General features: G+C 28.8%; 1 protein-coding gene across 4 annotated transcripts in view; it reads right to left on the minus strand.

Annotated features, from left to right (window-relative positions):
* shakB (Innexin family member shaking B) overlaps nt 1-14,676 on the minus strand; it is a 421,195-nt gene that overhangs the window by 80,151 nt on the left and 326,368 nt on the right. The window lies entirely within an intron of this gene.

Consider the following 14,676-nt stretch of genomic DNA (forward strand, 5'->3'; position numbering starts at 1 on the left):
TGAATTGAAAATATTTTTCAAGATACTTTTTTGGCACCGGAAAAAAGGAACCTAAAATAACTAAAATAATAAGGAAGGGATTAGGGTTGAAATAGTTTTTTTGTAAATATATAAAAAATGATTACTTTTTTCCTGGGCGCACAACGAAGTATCGTCATCAGCGCCTGTATACGATATTTATTTAGTAAACATGTAAATATTAAAAATAAATAAATTAAACGTAAATTAAAAATACTAACAATAGTAATCTAAAAATACAGCATAGATGAAAAAAGCCCATGACGTACGTTACAAACAAAAAAAAACCACATTGAATACAACATCAAAAAAGTTATTTAAAAGAAGATTAATATACGGCATACGCCAAATGACAAATAAACGATAAAGACTACACGAATAATCAAATTTTTGAATCAGTATGCACAGCCTTTACAAATCGCAAGACATTCGATAACATCATTGCATTTTTCTTCAGCATACTTCGCATGTCAACCAGTAGTTTAAACTTGCCACGCAACGTCGCATAACTGATACATTCCACAAGGATGTGACGCACAGTTAGTTTGCAGTCACAGCGAATACAAACGAGTGCATCTGTTTGAGTCATCAGATATGCATAAATGAGTTTAGCGTGCCCTATTTGCAGGCGACAAGTAATAACCTGATCTCGACGGTTATTCCATGATGAAGAGCACTACGGTAAAGCAGTGTTCTAAACTGGGCTAAGTTAATTGTTCATGGTAGTATTCCAGTCACTTTGCCACTCACCATGTACCATCCTCTTCAGAAAATAGACAAGATCGCTCGAAACAACGCGAGTAGTGAAAAGAGGCTGGACACTTACCTCTTTTGCCATACTATCAGCGCGCTCATTGCCTGAAATTTCATTATGGCTGGAGATCAAGCAGAATCTTACAGTTGTATTACCTTGAGTTATTTGAGAGTTAACACACTGAATCTCACAAACAATAGGATGTCTTAAGTACATGTCACTTTTATTTTTTTACTAGAGAACAATAACGACGATGTTTGATGATTTTTTTAACTAATTTTGTTTTATCATCCACATTTTCAATTAATTTCGATTTTATTGAGATAAAATGTTCAAAATAATAGTTTAACATTTTTTCCATACATCGATTTGAAATTGAAAAAGATAATTATTTCATAAACTTCAAAAATAAAAAAAATACACGTAAAATTATTCTAAACAATAGATTTTTTTCAAGAAAGTAAAAACAAAAGTAAAATTTTACTTCTTTTTTGTTCTGTAATATGAAATTTGATTACAGTATTTTTATGCAACATTTTTTTTTTGAAGTTAAACCAAACCATTTTTCTACTTTTTCTACAATAAATATGATTAAATATCTTTTTTAATATGCTGAAAATAATTACTGTTAACAATATTTGTTAATTTTCATCCGACTTATTTTTTATTTTTTTATTATAAAACGTTTTTTGTTTTACTATAGTTAAACATTGTGTGATATTGCAAATTATTTTGCACCGGAAGGGTTACATTTACACTATCTATCTCAATTTTTCTTACGTCTGAAATGCATGTAAAGTATCTGAGGTGCAAAAAATTAGTTTCATATAAATCATTACCAAAGATTACATATCCATTTTTAAGAATAACATGGCACACTTTCATCTAATGGCACATTTTCATCATGAAATTTTCATCTCATGGTACACTACTAGGAAAAGTGAGAAGTTAAGTTGTTTCTTGTATCTCAGATGCTTCTACTACATCACGACGATAAAAAAACATATTGGGAAATAAAATGGAAAACAACATATTAATAAAGCCCTTAATATAATGAAACAATGCAATACATATAAAGCAAATTTAGAACAGAAAATTCTACGATATTGCCAGGTATTTTTATAGAAAAAAAAATATATATATATATATATATATATATATATATAAATAAGGTTAATCCTCCCTGTATAATAAAAATGGTAAAAAATGCTTAAAACACGAAATTTGCAATAATTCGAGACCTAATTGATTTACTGGGACGGGCCATGCCTTAAAACACTTGGAGAATCAACTCACACCTAATGAGGCATCATCCAAAATGTTTCCTCAATTCTGAATCGAGATATGAGTGAACACTAGTTCTCCCTATATTATAACACGGTAACCAAAATGCTGAAAACAAAAGATTCTGGGCCAAATTTCTGAGCATGTAGGACTGTACTTTAACAAACCGTTATTCAGTTATGGTCAGTTGTATATGGCATTATCCAGGGGTTTATATACAGAGGTAAACAACAAAACAATCAACAAACCAACGAGGTCGAAAATACAATGTGGCCAATTATTTTTGTGTGATAAGCTGTAATAGTATAGTAATAAGTTATTCAAAAGTGAAATAAGTATAAGTAATGATTTTAATCTCTAACATTACTATTTTCCTTCCAGAAACATTAATTTTATCGTTTTTCACTTTTTTCCCCATTGTAGCCGAATTAGATTGCAAAGCGGCCAAGGGGTATAGCTCCCTAGTTTATGTATGTGTTACGATAATTAACATAGATTGTATAGGAGAATTAGTGTTTAAAATGTAAATAAATATTAATAAAAATAAAAAATCTAATGTAAAATAAAATAATTAATAAAATGTAAAATCTAATAAAAAATATTTATAAGTAAAATTATTTGTTTAAAACAGATTTTGAACCACAGAGAATTTTCTATATTTGCCGCTTGTTTACTATTCGTTTGTATTTCCGCACGATATCCGTATAACGTTTATTAGATTTATAGTAGGGACACCACCTTGCTACAAAATAAATACAAACAACCGAGACATTTTTCCAACTGGTTAGAACTCGATTTTTCAATTGAATATCGTCGTAGACCGATCCATCCGAAAAATTTTGCTGCGTATCAGTACTTTATTTGAAATAAAACAAAAAAATGTTTCCTTTTATTTATTTTATTAATAAAAAGAATACATTTGATAATTTTATTGAATCTCATATTAAATATTATTCGTAATTTTTACATGTATGTTTTCGGTTTAGATTTTTTTACTAATTTAGGATAGTTAAAAAACCCGTACGTATATTCTTTTTTTCTTAATGTTTTCTGAAATTTTTTCTTTTAAATCTTTAGTGGTTTCTCCAAATCATTTTATTTTGGAAGTGATTAAATATTCTCTTTTTTAATCTACATATTATTCTTTTTATAAAGCTAACCGTAAGGTAAAAAGTGGAAGTCTTTTCTGTTTAATTGTACTAGAGAATTTTTCAGTTTGTTCATATACTTTTCCATTGGTTATTGTAGTATAAATTTTATTTTTAATTTTTGTAGGGTTGCAGATTAATTAATATTTTTTTAAGTTAAACTCAGAATATTAAGGAATTTAATGAAATTTTATTGTAATGCATATAAAGAACGTTCAGAAAGTTGCTATGCTCTGGAATTATGAAAGTGTAATGACGAAAATTTGTTAATTATTACTTTGTATTTTTATTTAATTATTTTATAGAAACGGATATTACAATAACTGAAATAATTTATAAAAGATATTGAAAATTATTCTTCCAACATCAACACAACAATGCACACATTTCAATCTGTTTTCAAACACTTTAACCAGGTAATGTACTGGAATGTCTTGTAAGTATGCCGTTATTGCGGTTTTTCTCTATCATGCGTGGTCTGTTGCGATACACTGCTTATTGTGTTACCCTCCCATAGAAAATAATCTGGCAGAGTCAGATCGGGAGATTGTGCATGCCACAAACTACTCGAAACGATTCATTTACCAAAGAAATTTCATAAAATTTCATTAAACTGTTAGTTGTGTGCGCAATGGCGCCATCTTGTTGGAACCAACAATGATTGTTTTCTACTACGTAGTTAACTAATAATGAAATTTGTTAAAACAGCACAATAACCATCATTATTAACTGTATTTTCAAAAAAATATTGAACCCACAGTGCGCGTTCTACTAACACCAACCCAGACACCAATTTTCGCCTCGTTTAAAAATGTTCGTGTAATTCAATGGGGTTCGTTGTCGGCCGAATCGTGTATTTTGTGAATTAATATACCCTCCCAGATGAAACCAAGCTTCATCTGTGAAAAAGGTAACGTCAAGGATACTACAGAACATTGGTCAATAAAACGTTTAATAATAATCTAGTCATGTGTCATGATCTGTAGGTTTCAACTCACGAACACACATTACTTTGTAAGCGAAAAGTTTTAATTCATTTCTAACAGCTTTATGTACAGTAGCAACTCCGCAATCTTGCTATTATAATGAACCACAGGACAACCAAACTAACGCCGAACGTATAGAATGCGCGACACAATTCTTGGTCTGTGTAAAAAAAAAAAAAATCAATTTCTAAATTTTTGTTCAACCTTGAAAGGGGTGAAGAAAGGTAAAAAAAAAATGTGAACAATACATGAAAATTTTCCTCATTTCTGACTATACTAAACAAGATATTCACTAGAGTTTGGCTTGCAAGTGCTCTTCAGATAAGTATCTAAAAATTATTTTCGAGGTTTTTTGAATTTCGTTTTTTTTTAAGGGGTACGTCGGTACAAAGCAGTGGCTCAACCAATACAGCCATTGTTACTGTATGTACGACGCGAGTGACTGAATCTACCTCCAGTTAATTGATAAAAAATTTAATTAAAATTAATTAAAAAGAAATTGTGAAAAGATGTACGGGTCACTTTCTAATGGTATTTTTCGGGTAACGATAAGAACGAGGAGAAATACATTTTTATCCGTTTAACCAGTTTATAACTAATATTTATAAGATGGACGCCGAGTGTTTTGAAACCCACATTCTAGATCACTCAAAGTTATTATGAGTTACGCCAGTAACCATATAGCGCGAGCGAAGCCGCATTGGAAACGCTAGCTTTTTAATTATTTTTAAATACAGGTAAACTATTATTTTCTTTACTTCGTAAAATTTTTTTATACTTCATTCTTATCTTTTTCTAATACTGTTGTACTAAAGATAACCATTTTATAATAGAAATGCGTATTTAGTTTTTGTTTTGGGATTTTTGAGTATATTTTTAATTGTTTTATTTTCTATAAAAGTTTAGCGTTACATACGAGGTGTGATCAAAAAATACGGTGAATAATTAAAAAAAAAAAAAAGTAATAAGGTTACATAGAATTCAATTTAATCTCCTTCATAGTACTGTCCTTGTCTAGCAACGCAGTTATCCCAACGTTGACTCCATGACTGGAGGCATTTCTGGAAGGCGTCTTTCGAAAGAGCTTTCAGCAGCTCTTAATGTCAGCAATGGTGTCAAAACGTTTTCCTTTAAGCACAGTTTTAATTTTTGGGAAGAGCCAATAGTCGCATGGTGCTAAATCCGGTGAGTATGGCGGATGTGGACAGACAGGAACACTTTTTTCGGCCAAAAACTCGCGATTGAGAAGCGAGGTGTGACATGGCGCGTTGTCGTGGTGAAGAAGGAAGCCATTGGTCCATTTTTCTGGTCGCTTTCTTCGTACGCCGTTAAAAGTTAAAATGTTTTGAACGGATCCGTACGAGATGTTAAGGTCTTCCGATAGCTCTCGAATAGTCATTCGCCTGTTTGAACGGACCATTGTTCCCACTTTTTGCACATTTTCAACTGTTTTTGAGGTTACTGGACGTCCCACACGCTGCTCGTCTTCAACAGACTCATTTCCGTTTTTAAATCGGTCATACCACAAGTACACAGTCTTCAAAGTTACCACATTATCGCCGTACACCGATTCTAACATTTCGTGAACTTCTTTGGCACTCTTTTGCAACTTAAAACAAAACTTAATGTTAATGCGTTGTTCAAAATCCATGTTGCGCGACAGACACGATAAACACAACCTCACTCTAGCGGCTCTGGCAGCTGACTGGTAAGCTCGAACGTGTTACAACTTGCCCCTGCCTGTCTCAGTTGATCACGCTATTGGACAAATTACAGCATATGGATGTAGCGTCGGCAGTTGCTATAAAAATTCATTTCGCCGTATTTTTTTTATCACACCTCGTAGTATATACGTTTTTAATTAATAATACAAAACTTGTCTTTTTCAGGTTTAAAATATTTTAAACTTCTTTAATAACAAAAAATAAATCGTAAATTGCTAAATAATTTAGAGAAAGAATTTTTTCAAACGAATTATGAAATAAATATTTTCTTATGGTAGCGGAAGTTAAAAACATCTCTCATATAATTTTTACCTTGGAACATGCAACATTTATAAACATTTCCATTTTCAATTTTTTTTCATCCTTTGAAAATTCCTGTCTAATTTATCCAATTTTTCATTTTTTTTTTTTATTTCTGTTACATTTTAGACGTTTAAAATCTCATGTATTAGCAAAATAATCTTTTGTATTACAATTTTCCCATAAATAATCAAATTAAGCTTATTTGAATATTGATTAACATAAACTTTCTTTTATAATAATTATTAGATTTAGTAATATTTACGATAAATTTATTAATTATTTCGATTTTTCAACCGTTAGTGAATAATTCATATTCGAGTAAAAAAACAATAATTTTAGTTATTTTTCGATATTATATAAAATAAAATTAATTAAATTTTACATTATTACCATTATTTATTCCGTTTCTTAAGCGAATATTAAAATGTAACGTTCCTGCTTTTAGTGGTAACTATATTTGATAGTAACTGGACGTTGCCTCTACGTGCAGTTTCTGTACTACTTGAAAAGTAATAATATTTATAATTAGGATCAGTAGTGCGCTAATCCACAGTCATTTTATCGATGTATGAATAAACGCAATTCTACCATATAATCTAGTTTTTATTTACAATCATCATTTTATGATCTCGTAAAATCAGTGATGCAGCTCTCAATTTATATTTTAACAAATGTAAAGCGGTATATTGTAAGTAAATTCTAATAAAATCTATTTTTAAAAACTGCAACATGTATTATATCTATTTTACTATTTACTATTAATATTTGGTTTAGATAAAATAGAGCGTAATTGAAAATAGAAAAATTTAATTGAAATAATATAGCACTAGTGACGTATTTCTTATTTTTACAGTTTAAGTTTTATATTTTATTTCTGTAATTCCGTTTTCTTATTTATATACTACTTTTTTAAATCCTCTTGAGGTTGATATCGAGACGATGTCAGACATAAAATATTAAAATAAGTTATAAATTACATCCTGTTATAAATATCAGAATTAAACGTATTTTAGTAACAGTCTGGGATTACTGGATTAGTATTCTCAATAAATTGATTTTTACTGAAGTATAATTTTGAAGTTTTGTTTTTTAATATGTTGTTTGTCTGACTATTTAAATTTTACAATCTAATCTTAATTTCTTCTTTATTTTTTGTTTGTTTTTTATGCAGTTTTTTATTGTTATTTTTGAATTCCACATATATTAACAGTACACAAAACATAGTATATATACTCATATGTATATATATATATAAAATCTCGCGATAAGTTCGAAACTGAATATTTCGTTAACTAATAACAGAAATAATTATTTTTTTATAAAATGGAACCGACATCAGACCATGTTATGTTATGCATGTATATAGAATTATAAGATTCGTACTGTCCCTACCGATGATGTATATTATATATACAATGTAAGGCCTGAAAGGTTTAAGACGAAATATCTCGACTTTTGGTGATTTTATTTATGATACTACATATTTTCTGCTTAAAATCACATTACCTGCCCTACAAAAAACCATATGATATAATTTAACGTGAATATGCATATAGAATATCAGGATTCCTATTGTTCCTACCTATTGGCCGGACGGCGAAAACATTTTTTTGTTAATTTTCAGATCGATCTTTTGTATCTAAAAATGTATTTTTCAACCTTGCGGTTCAACCGCAAAAAGTGGTTGCATCAATTGCAACAAGACTTACTCCTAAAAAAAAAATTTATGGGTGAACAAACATTAAAAAAATATACGGGTCGAATACATAGACTTTTTTCTGAAGTCGGTTAAAAAACAAATTTGATCTTTTTATTAACAGCGTTATTTCTCAAACCTTTTTTTATGCTAATTAGTGTAAATTTATTTCAAAATTTAAATGTATATTTAAAAAAATGCTAAAAAATTATCCTTTTTAATTTAGTTTTAGGGTTAACCCAACTTACGCTCGGATCAAAAGTCCAGAAATATACGTGCTCTTTTTCTTCCTAACTATTATTTTTTTTTTCTTTAATAAGGATCAGATTGTCCTAGTTTAAACATATTTTTCAAGCAACAGCTATTTCAATCAAGATTATTTAACAGAATTATTATTTTGATGGGACCAGGACAAACTTTTTTAAACAATAATTTTATTTTATATACAATAAGTACAAAACTATAAATTATAGAAGTAAATAAGAGGAAAGACAGTGTACGTAAAAAAAAATGTTACTGTTGAGAATTCTTCTTTTAACAAACGAAATTATTTTACAAATTAGAAATTAAAGAATGAAAAACGGTTCAAGGACGCTACTATAAAAGGACAAAACTGAATTTGAAGAATTTCTTTTCAAATTAATTGCTTCGTTGAAATCTACAGATAGTTAAAAAAATGTAAAGGTCATGTATTAACTTAAACTACATAACTGCTACTGTGGACTACCACGTACAAGACTTATACTCTAAGTGAGAAAGAAATCAGTTCTTCCAATTATAAATATTACATTATTTACCTTGTTTTAATAATTATCATTCATTACAATTCACGCTTTCTTATTTAGTTATAAAATATACGTATAAAAAAAAACTTTTAAAAAACCACTCTTATATTAAATGCACGAAAAAGTAAAAAATCAAAAATATGTAAAAAATGTTTTTAAACACTACGCTTAAATTAAACGCACTGAAAGGACGATATTTCAGAATGGAATTGAAAGCAAGCTTTGAGAGTGATATGTATAATTATGTGAAAGTCACTGCACCCCACTCTTTAGACCAATCATCCCGTATATGAAAAAATTGGCAAAAACTTCAAATTTTTAACCTGAATCTATAACTTTCACGTAATTTTACCTATCACCATGAAAGCTTGTTGTCAAATCTATTTTGAGATACCGTCATAAAATTATTTTGATCTTTTAGTGCATTTAATTTAACAGTGATGTTTTAAAAATTGTTTTACAAATTTTTTATTTTCTAATTTTTAGTACATATAATATAAGAGTGATTTTTAAAAAGATTTTTATATATTTTTTTATTTTCTACTTTTTAGTCCTCATAATTTATACTTTACAGCCGCTCTAGTGCACAGGTTTGAGCGTATTTAGCGAAAGATCGGATCGGTACGTTTTACGGTGGGTGAGTGCAATCAAAACAATGGACTAAACGATTTAATTTCCGAAAAACCAAGATCCGGTCTATCGAGAGTATACCCGATGCGTTAAAAAGTTAGCGCTTGCTGATACGTACGCCGTTTGAATCGTGAAAATCGGATTTGCGGTTGCCGAGATATTACGGTGGCACCCCATCACTCCCCTCCCAAATTTCCGAACGGCGCCCCGGGGGCACTTGAGAATATTATCATCCATCGGGTAACACTATGAGGGGATGTCGTTGAGGGAGGCGAAATTTTTTTTTTCAGAGCACTCGAACCGACTGTTTTTGAGATATTTGCGATTTTCATCTGAAAATTCGGTTCCGGTTAAAAAATACTGAATTTTCCCAAAACTTCGGTCGTTACTGTACGGAATTTCTAGTAGCAACTGTATATCTCAGACTGTATATATCTCACTTGTTTATAAAACCAATACGTGTTATCATTTAGCTCCAGTCAGTTATTATAGTAGGTGGAGACTACGTTTTGGTAAAATTATGTTTTTCAAACGCGTACGAATTTTAGATCCAAATTTACTGAAACAGGCTACGTTATCTTTCATTAAGAAAGTATGCATGTAAACGAGGCATAAGTTCAAGGAACATTTTTTTCACTTAGCAACTTACGGGCATCTCAGGGACTTGAGAATGCTGTTAAAAAATGTGTTGTCATCAGGAGCAAATATGAATGCAAAATTTCAGAGCGAATGGATAAGCGGAAGTGCTTCATAATTCGACTGAAATGTTCCGGAACATGAATCTCATTTACATAGTCCAAGAGCGAGTTAGTATAAGAGTGGTAATAAAAATAACAAAGCATTTTGTTTTATTTGATTTTTAGTCATACTTTTCCGACCGTTGCGACGGTGTGGTAACGTCTAGAAGCCTTCATCCGGGGATCACGGGTTCTAATCCAGGTCAGACATGGCATAACGAAAACTTCCATTACCATATATAAACGTATAAGCTTCAAACCTTTTTGCGGTGATTTGAATTTTCCACATTTTTGCTCGTCAAGCAAATAAATAAAAATTGACTTCTTGCAATATTACTGAAAATTGGAAAACCTTTGATCAAAAAAACATTTAAACCAGCCGAGAAAAATAAGAAGAAAAAATTGTTATTAGGAAATTTAATCTTTTTGCATATTTTTGAATTTTTACAAGTGTAAAACCGATTAAAGTTAAAAAAATATTTAAAAACGAGTAATATTTTTTGGTTTTTACATAGATTTTCTAAATCAAAATTAGTGTAGTTAGTTTGTCAGGGTAGTAACCCTCTTTGAAAAATTACATCAAATAATTTCCGATGAATAGAAAAACTATTCTTATCAATTTTTTCAAACTATATTAGTTTTTGATAAAAAAAAAAATTAAAAAAGTTGATAGATGTATTGAAAATTTCCGAATTGAAACGCCAAACAAATTTCTTTAAATAAAATATAATTTTTAAAATTTTTGAATGTCATGAAAATTATAAATCATTTTATTAATTAAATAGGAATAAGTTTGAATTTTAACATAGTAATCTGTAATTAAAGATAATAATAATAATATTTAAATTTTTATCTTTAATGATTATTCTAAATCGAATCCGTATAATTAAAATAAAAACTTGCACAAATAATTTGTGGTTAAAGTGATCCACTTTAATCTATTACAAAAATTTTATTAATTATAATAATAGAATTACTACTTCAAAGATCTCATTTTGAAGAATGTTTAATTTAATAAATTTATGTATTTTTTTATATCAGTTGAAATTTCAACATATTTATAATATAATTATGTGACAAAAGTAAAAAACATATCATAAAGTTGATAATTTTTCAGTAGATAATTATGAAATAAAAACAAAATGTTTTAGTAAGTATAATACCTATGTTTTGTAGCTAAAGATATATTTCCTTTTGTTCGGTTCAAAAAATAAAATTTATTGAAAATTCAAATTAAATATAAATGGAAGTTATTCAAAACGAAGAGAATGTTAAGAATAGAATTGAAATGAAAAACTACTTGTAACAGGGACCTGCCTGAGGGCACAACAAGAAGTAAATGATAATGATTATGATGTATTTCAGTTAAATTTTTGATTTAGTGTTAACTACCGTATAAATATAGAAATTGTATTAAGTTACAAACCAAAAATTAAACTTAATATGAAAATAAATAATACTTGCTTAAAATACGCGTTCAAATACGTTTAACTTATAAGAAAATAATCAAATTAATGTATGAATAACACTGAAAGGGAAAATATATAAAAAATGATTTTTGAGTTCATGAAAAGTACTGCAATATTACTCTTACGTCTAGAAGTTGTTGAAAACCACGAAGCTTCACTTAGGCGTATATGGTTGTAATGTTTACATTATGCATATAATTTAAGGGCACGCTGCGTGTTTGTTCCACAAATATGTTCATTTACACCAAAGTAACGCTTTTATGAACTACATAAAAGATGCGAAACAAAAAATAAAATATGATGCAAACCTACAACGAATAAAGTTTTACAATAAAAAATATTCAATGATATTTTATTACGCAAACATATTTCATCATATAATTTGAATTTATTACACACAAGATTTAAAACTTTTATAATTAAGGAAAGAAAGTATGGAATATTAAAATATATTTACTTATATACATTTTTAATATTAAATGGATCTTTCAAATACTAGCAAAAATTAAAAACTTTTCATAAAATACCTGAAATACTCATCAGAAATAATTTTCGTAATTTATTATATGATAATACACTCAGTGATAAGCTTGCATATTGTGAATTTCGTGTTCCACACATATAATCTTTTAAGAATATTCTGACAAAATTTCCGCAAGTTATAGCGCAGTCTAAAAAAACGTTTTACAAATACATAAAGGTATTATTCATACAAAATTAAATTTTTATGTAAAATATAAATAATGCGCCAAGATAGTCATGCTTCTCTGGCTACCGAGATATTAGAAATCTGTTAACTACTACTCAAGAAGAAAATTATTAATAATCTCTTAGCTTTAAAATCTTTATGAGCCAAGTAAATGATACTATTTATTTGAAACAAATGTTGACAGGAAAAAAATGCTCCAGTATATATGGAGCTAAAGTTCCTTATATATTGAAACTTTAGATAAAAATGTATAAGCTTCCTAAGAAATATTCATCTGTATAAAAACCGATTCTACTCTTTGATTAAATTTTAAGGTGCAGAATCCATGTTTACCTTCCCCATTAATTTATCCAATTTTATCAAAATAACATCAATGACCCATATTTAGAAACCATTGTAGAAAATTTAATAAAATTTGGTTATCCAGTCTGAAAAATTAAAGTCAAAAATATCTCACGAAAAAAATAAGAAAACGTAGGCTTTTTATCCCCTACCCCAGAATTAAATTGCTCTAAAACATAACGAAAGAACATACTAATGTAATGGAATCACCTAATTAGTGCAAGAATTACTTTCAAAACAAAGATGGCAAAAAAAGTGATTTTTTGCACCGTATCTCCTGCCTCTTAGACTGATAAGACCAAACTTAAAAATCTTCAATACCTCATATACAGAAATCACTTTGCCATATTTCATCCGAAACGGTCCATCTGATATGGAGATATCCAAGAAAAAATAGACCAACATAATATAACAGGACTATTATAACGGACTAGGGTAACGGATTTCTTCCAATCAAGAAGAAAGAAAGAAAATAATAAAAAGAAGAATCCAGAAGAAACTAAAAGGGATACTTTTCTTGTAGTAATAAGTCGATTTAACATTCTGTTCTTTGTAATACAGGCAATGGCACTTCTAAAAACTTTTGTTTCACCAGAAAGGTTACCGGACCGAAACAAGAGTTTGTATAAAAATGTAAGAGGAGTAGTTAACGATAAAAATTATTACGTCTCTACAATATAAGTGATGAGTCGAGTACTGGTTCTGCAGGCCAGGGGATATAAAATTAAGCCAGTGACCACCAGAGAGAGTCTTCTCTGAGGCTGTGTTTTGCGCAGTTGTGATAATAAGTGATAACAGTGAGAAGTTTTGCAAGCTCGAGTTTAATGCGTTTGCGGTGACAGCGATATCAGTAAGCGTGTGATAACAACGTGAAGAATACGTCATGAGTATTCCAATGTGGATAGTACTTGAATGGAGGAAGTTGTTCGGTGAGTTATTAGTAAACGGTATTGGAAGTGACAATATTCTACTCATTCATAAAGTGTAGGGTAGTTCTATTGTAAACAGTAAAAGTAATAATACTTGCAGAAAATGAATTTTATGAACTTTAGACTGTTCTGTTGTTATCTTGTAGTTAATATTAGTTTCTATCAGTCATTTTAACGTTTTTTTATTAAAATTAAATGTTATACATTAAACTTTCCCCTAAAACATTTCTTTATCAAGAATATTACATATTAAGCTTTACCTAAAAGTTTTCTTTATCTTTTATCTTGTAGTCTTTTCCTGATTATGCTGGCCTAAAACGCTCTTGTTTATCCTTATCATTATCAAATAATTGCCTGCCAACGGTATATATCAGCAAGGCGACATACAATCTATTTTATTCAAACCAAATTAAATACGAACACACATACAAATGAAATAATTGAGATTGTAAGAAGAACTTTTTTTTATAAAATTATTTGAAAGGTAAATAATTTCTTTAGAAATATTTAAACTGTATCTGGGAAAAAGAATAAAATTAACAGTAAATTACTACATTATTTATATCTCAGAAATAAATTAATATTCCACTGGCATCTAAAAACAGTTAAGAACTACTAAAATTTGAAATATAATGTACATTAATGAGATTAGTTAACCCAATTAATACTTTTGATATAATAAACTCTGAATAAACATAGACAGCGATAATTAAACCAGGTCATAAATTAAAAAGTTGTAACAAATAACTTAAAATTAATGTTAACGCAATTCGCATGTTATTAAAACTATCGTAGTAACTCATTATTTCATTGACTGTCTAAACTATTCTATAAAATATAGTACAATGTATTACGTTTTAAAAAAAAACGAACTTCGATTGATCTTTCTAGACCTACACCGATTGCGTGTATATATATAGTTTCTGTTTCTATCTTGTCAAGAAATCATTAAATAAAAAAAAATAATAAAAAAGGAAAAAGAGAAAGAACACGTTATAGTACAGGTTTTGTATAATTATATAACGGAACGATAATTTCCCTGTCACATCAATTTATATTCTTTCTTTATACCTTAAACTTTTGTCATATTTGTCCTTGTTATAACATGATATTTAACTTTTTTCTTTTTTTTTAATAACTAACTAGATATCTTTTTAAACAG

Source organism: Lycorma delicatula, chromosome 7 (genome assembly GCF_047948215.1).
Source record: "Lycorma delicatula isolate Av1 chromosome 7, ASM4794821v1, whole genome shotgun sequence".
In the NCBI taxonomy this organism is placed as follows: Eukaryota; Metazoa; Arthropoda; class Insecta; order Hemiptera; family Fulgoridae; genus Lycorma; species Lycorma delicatula.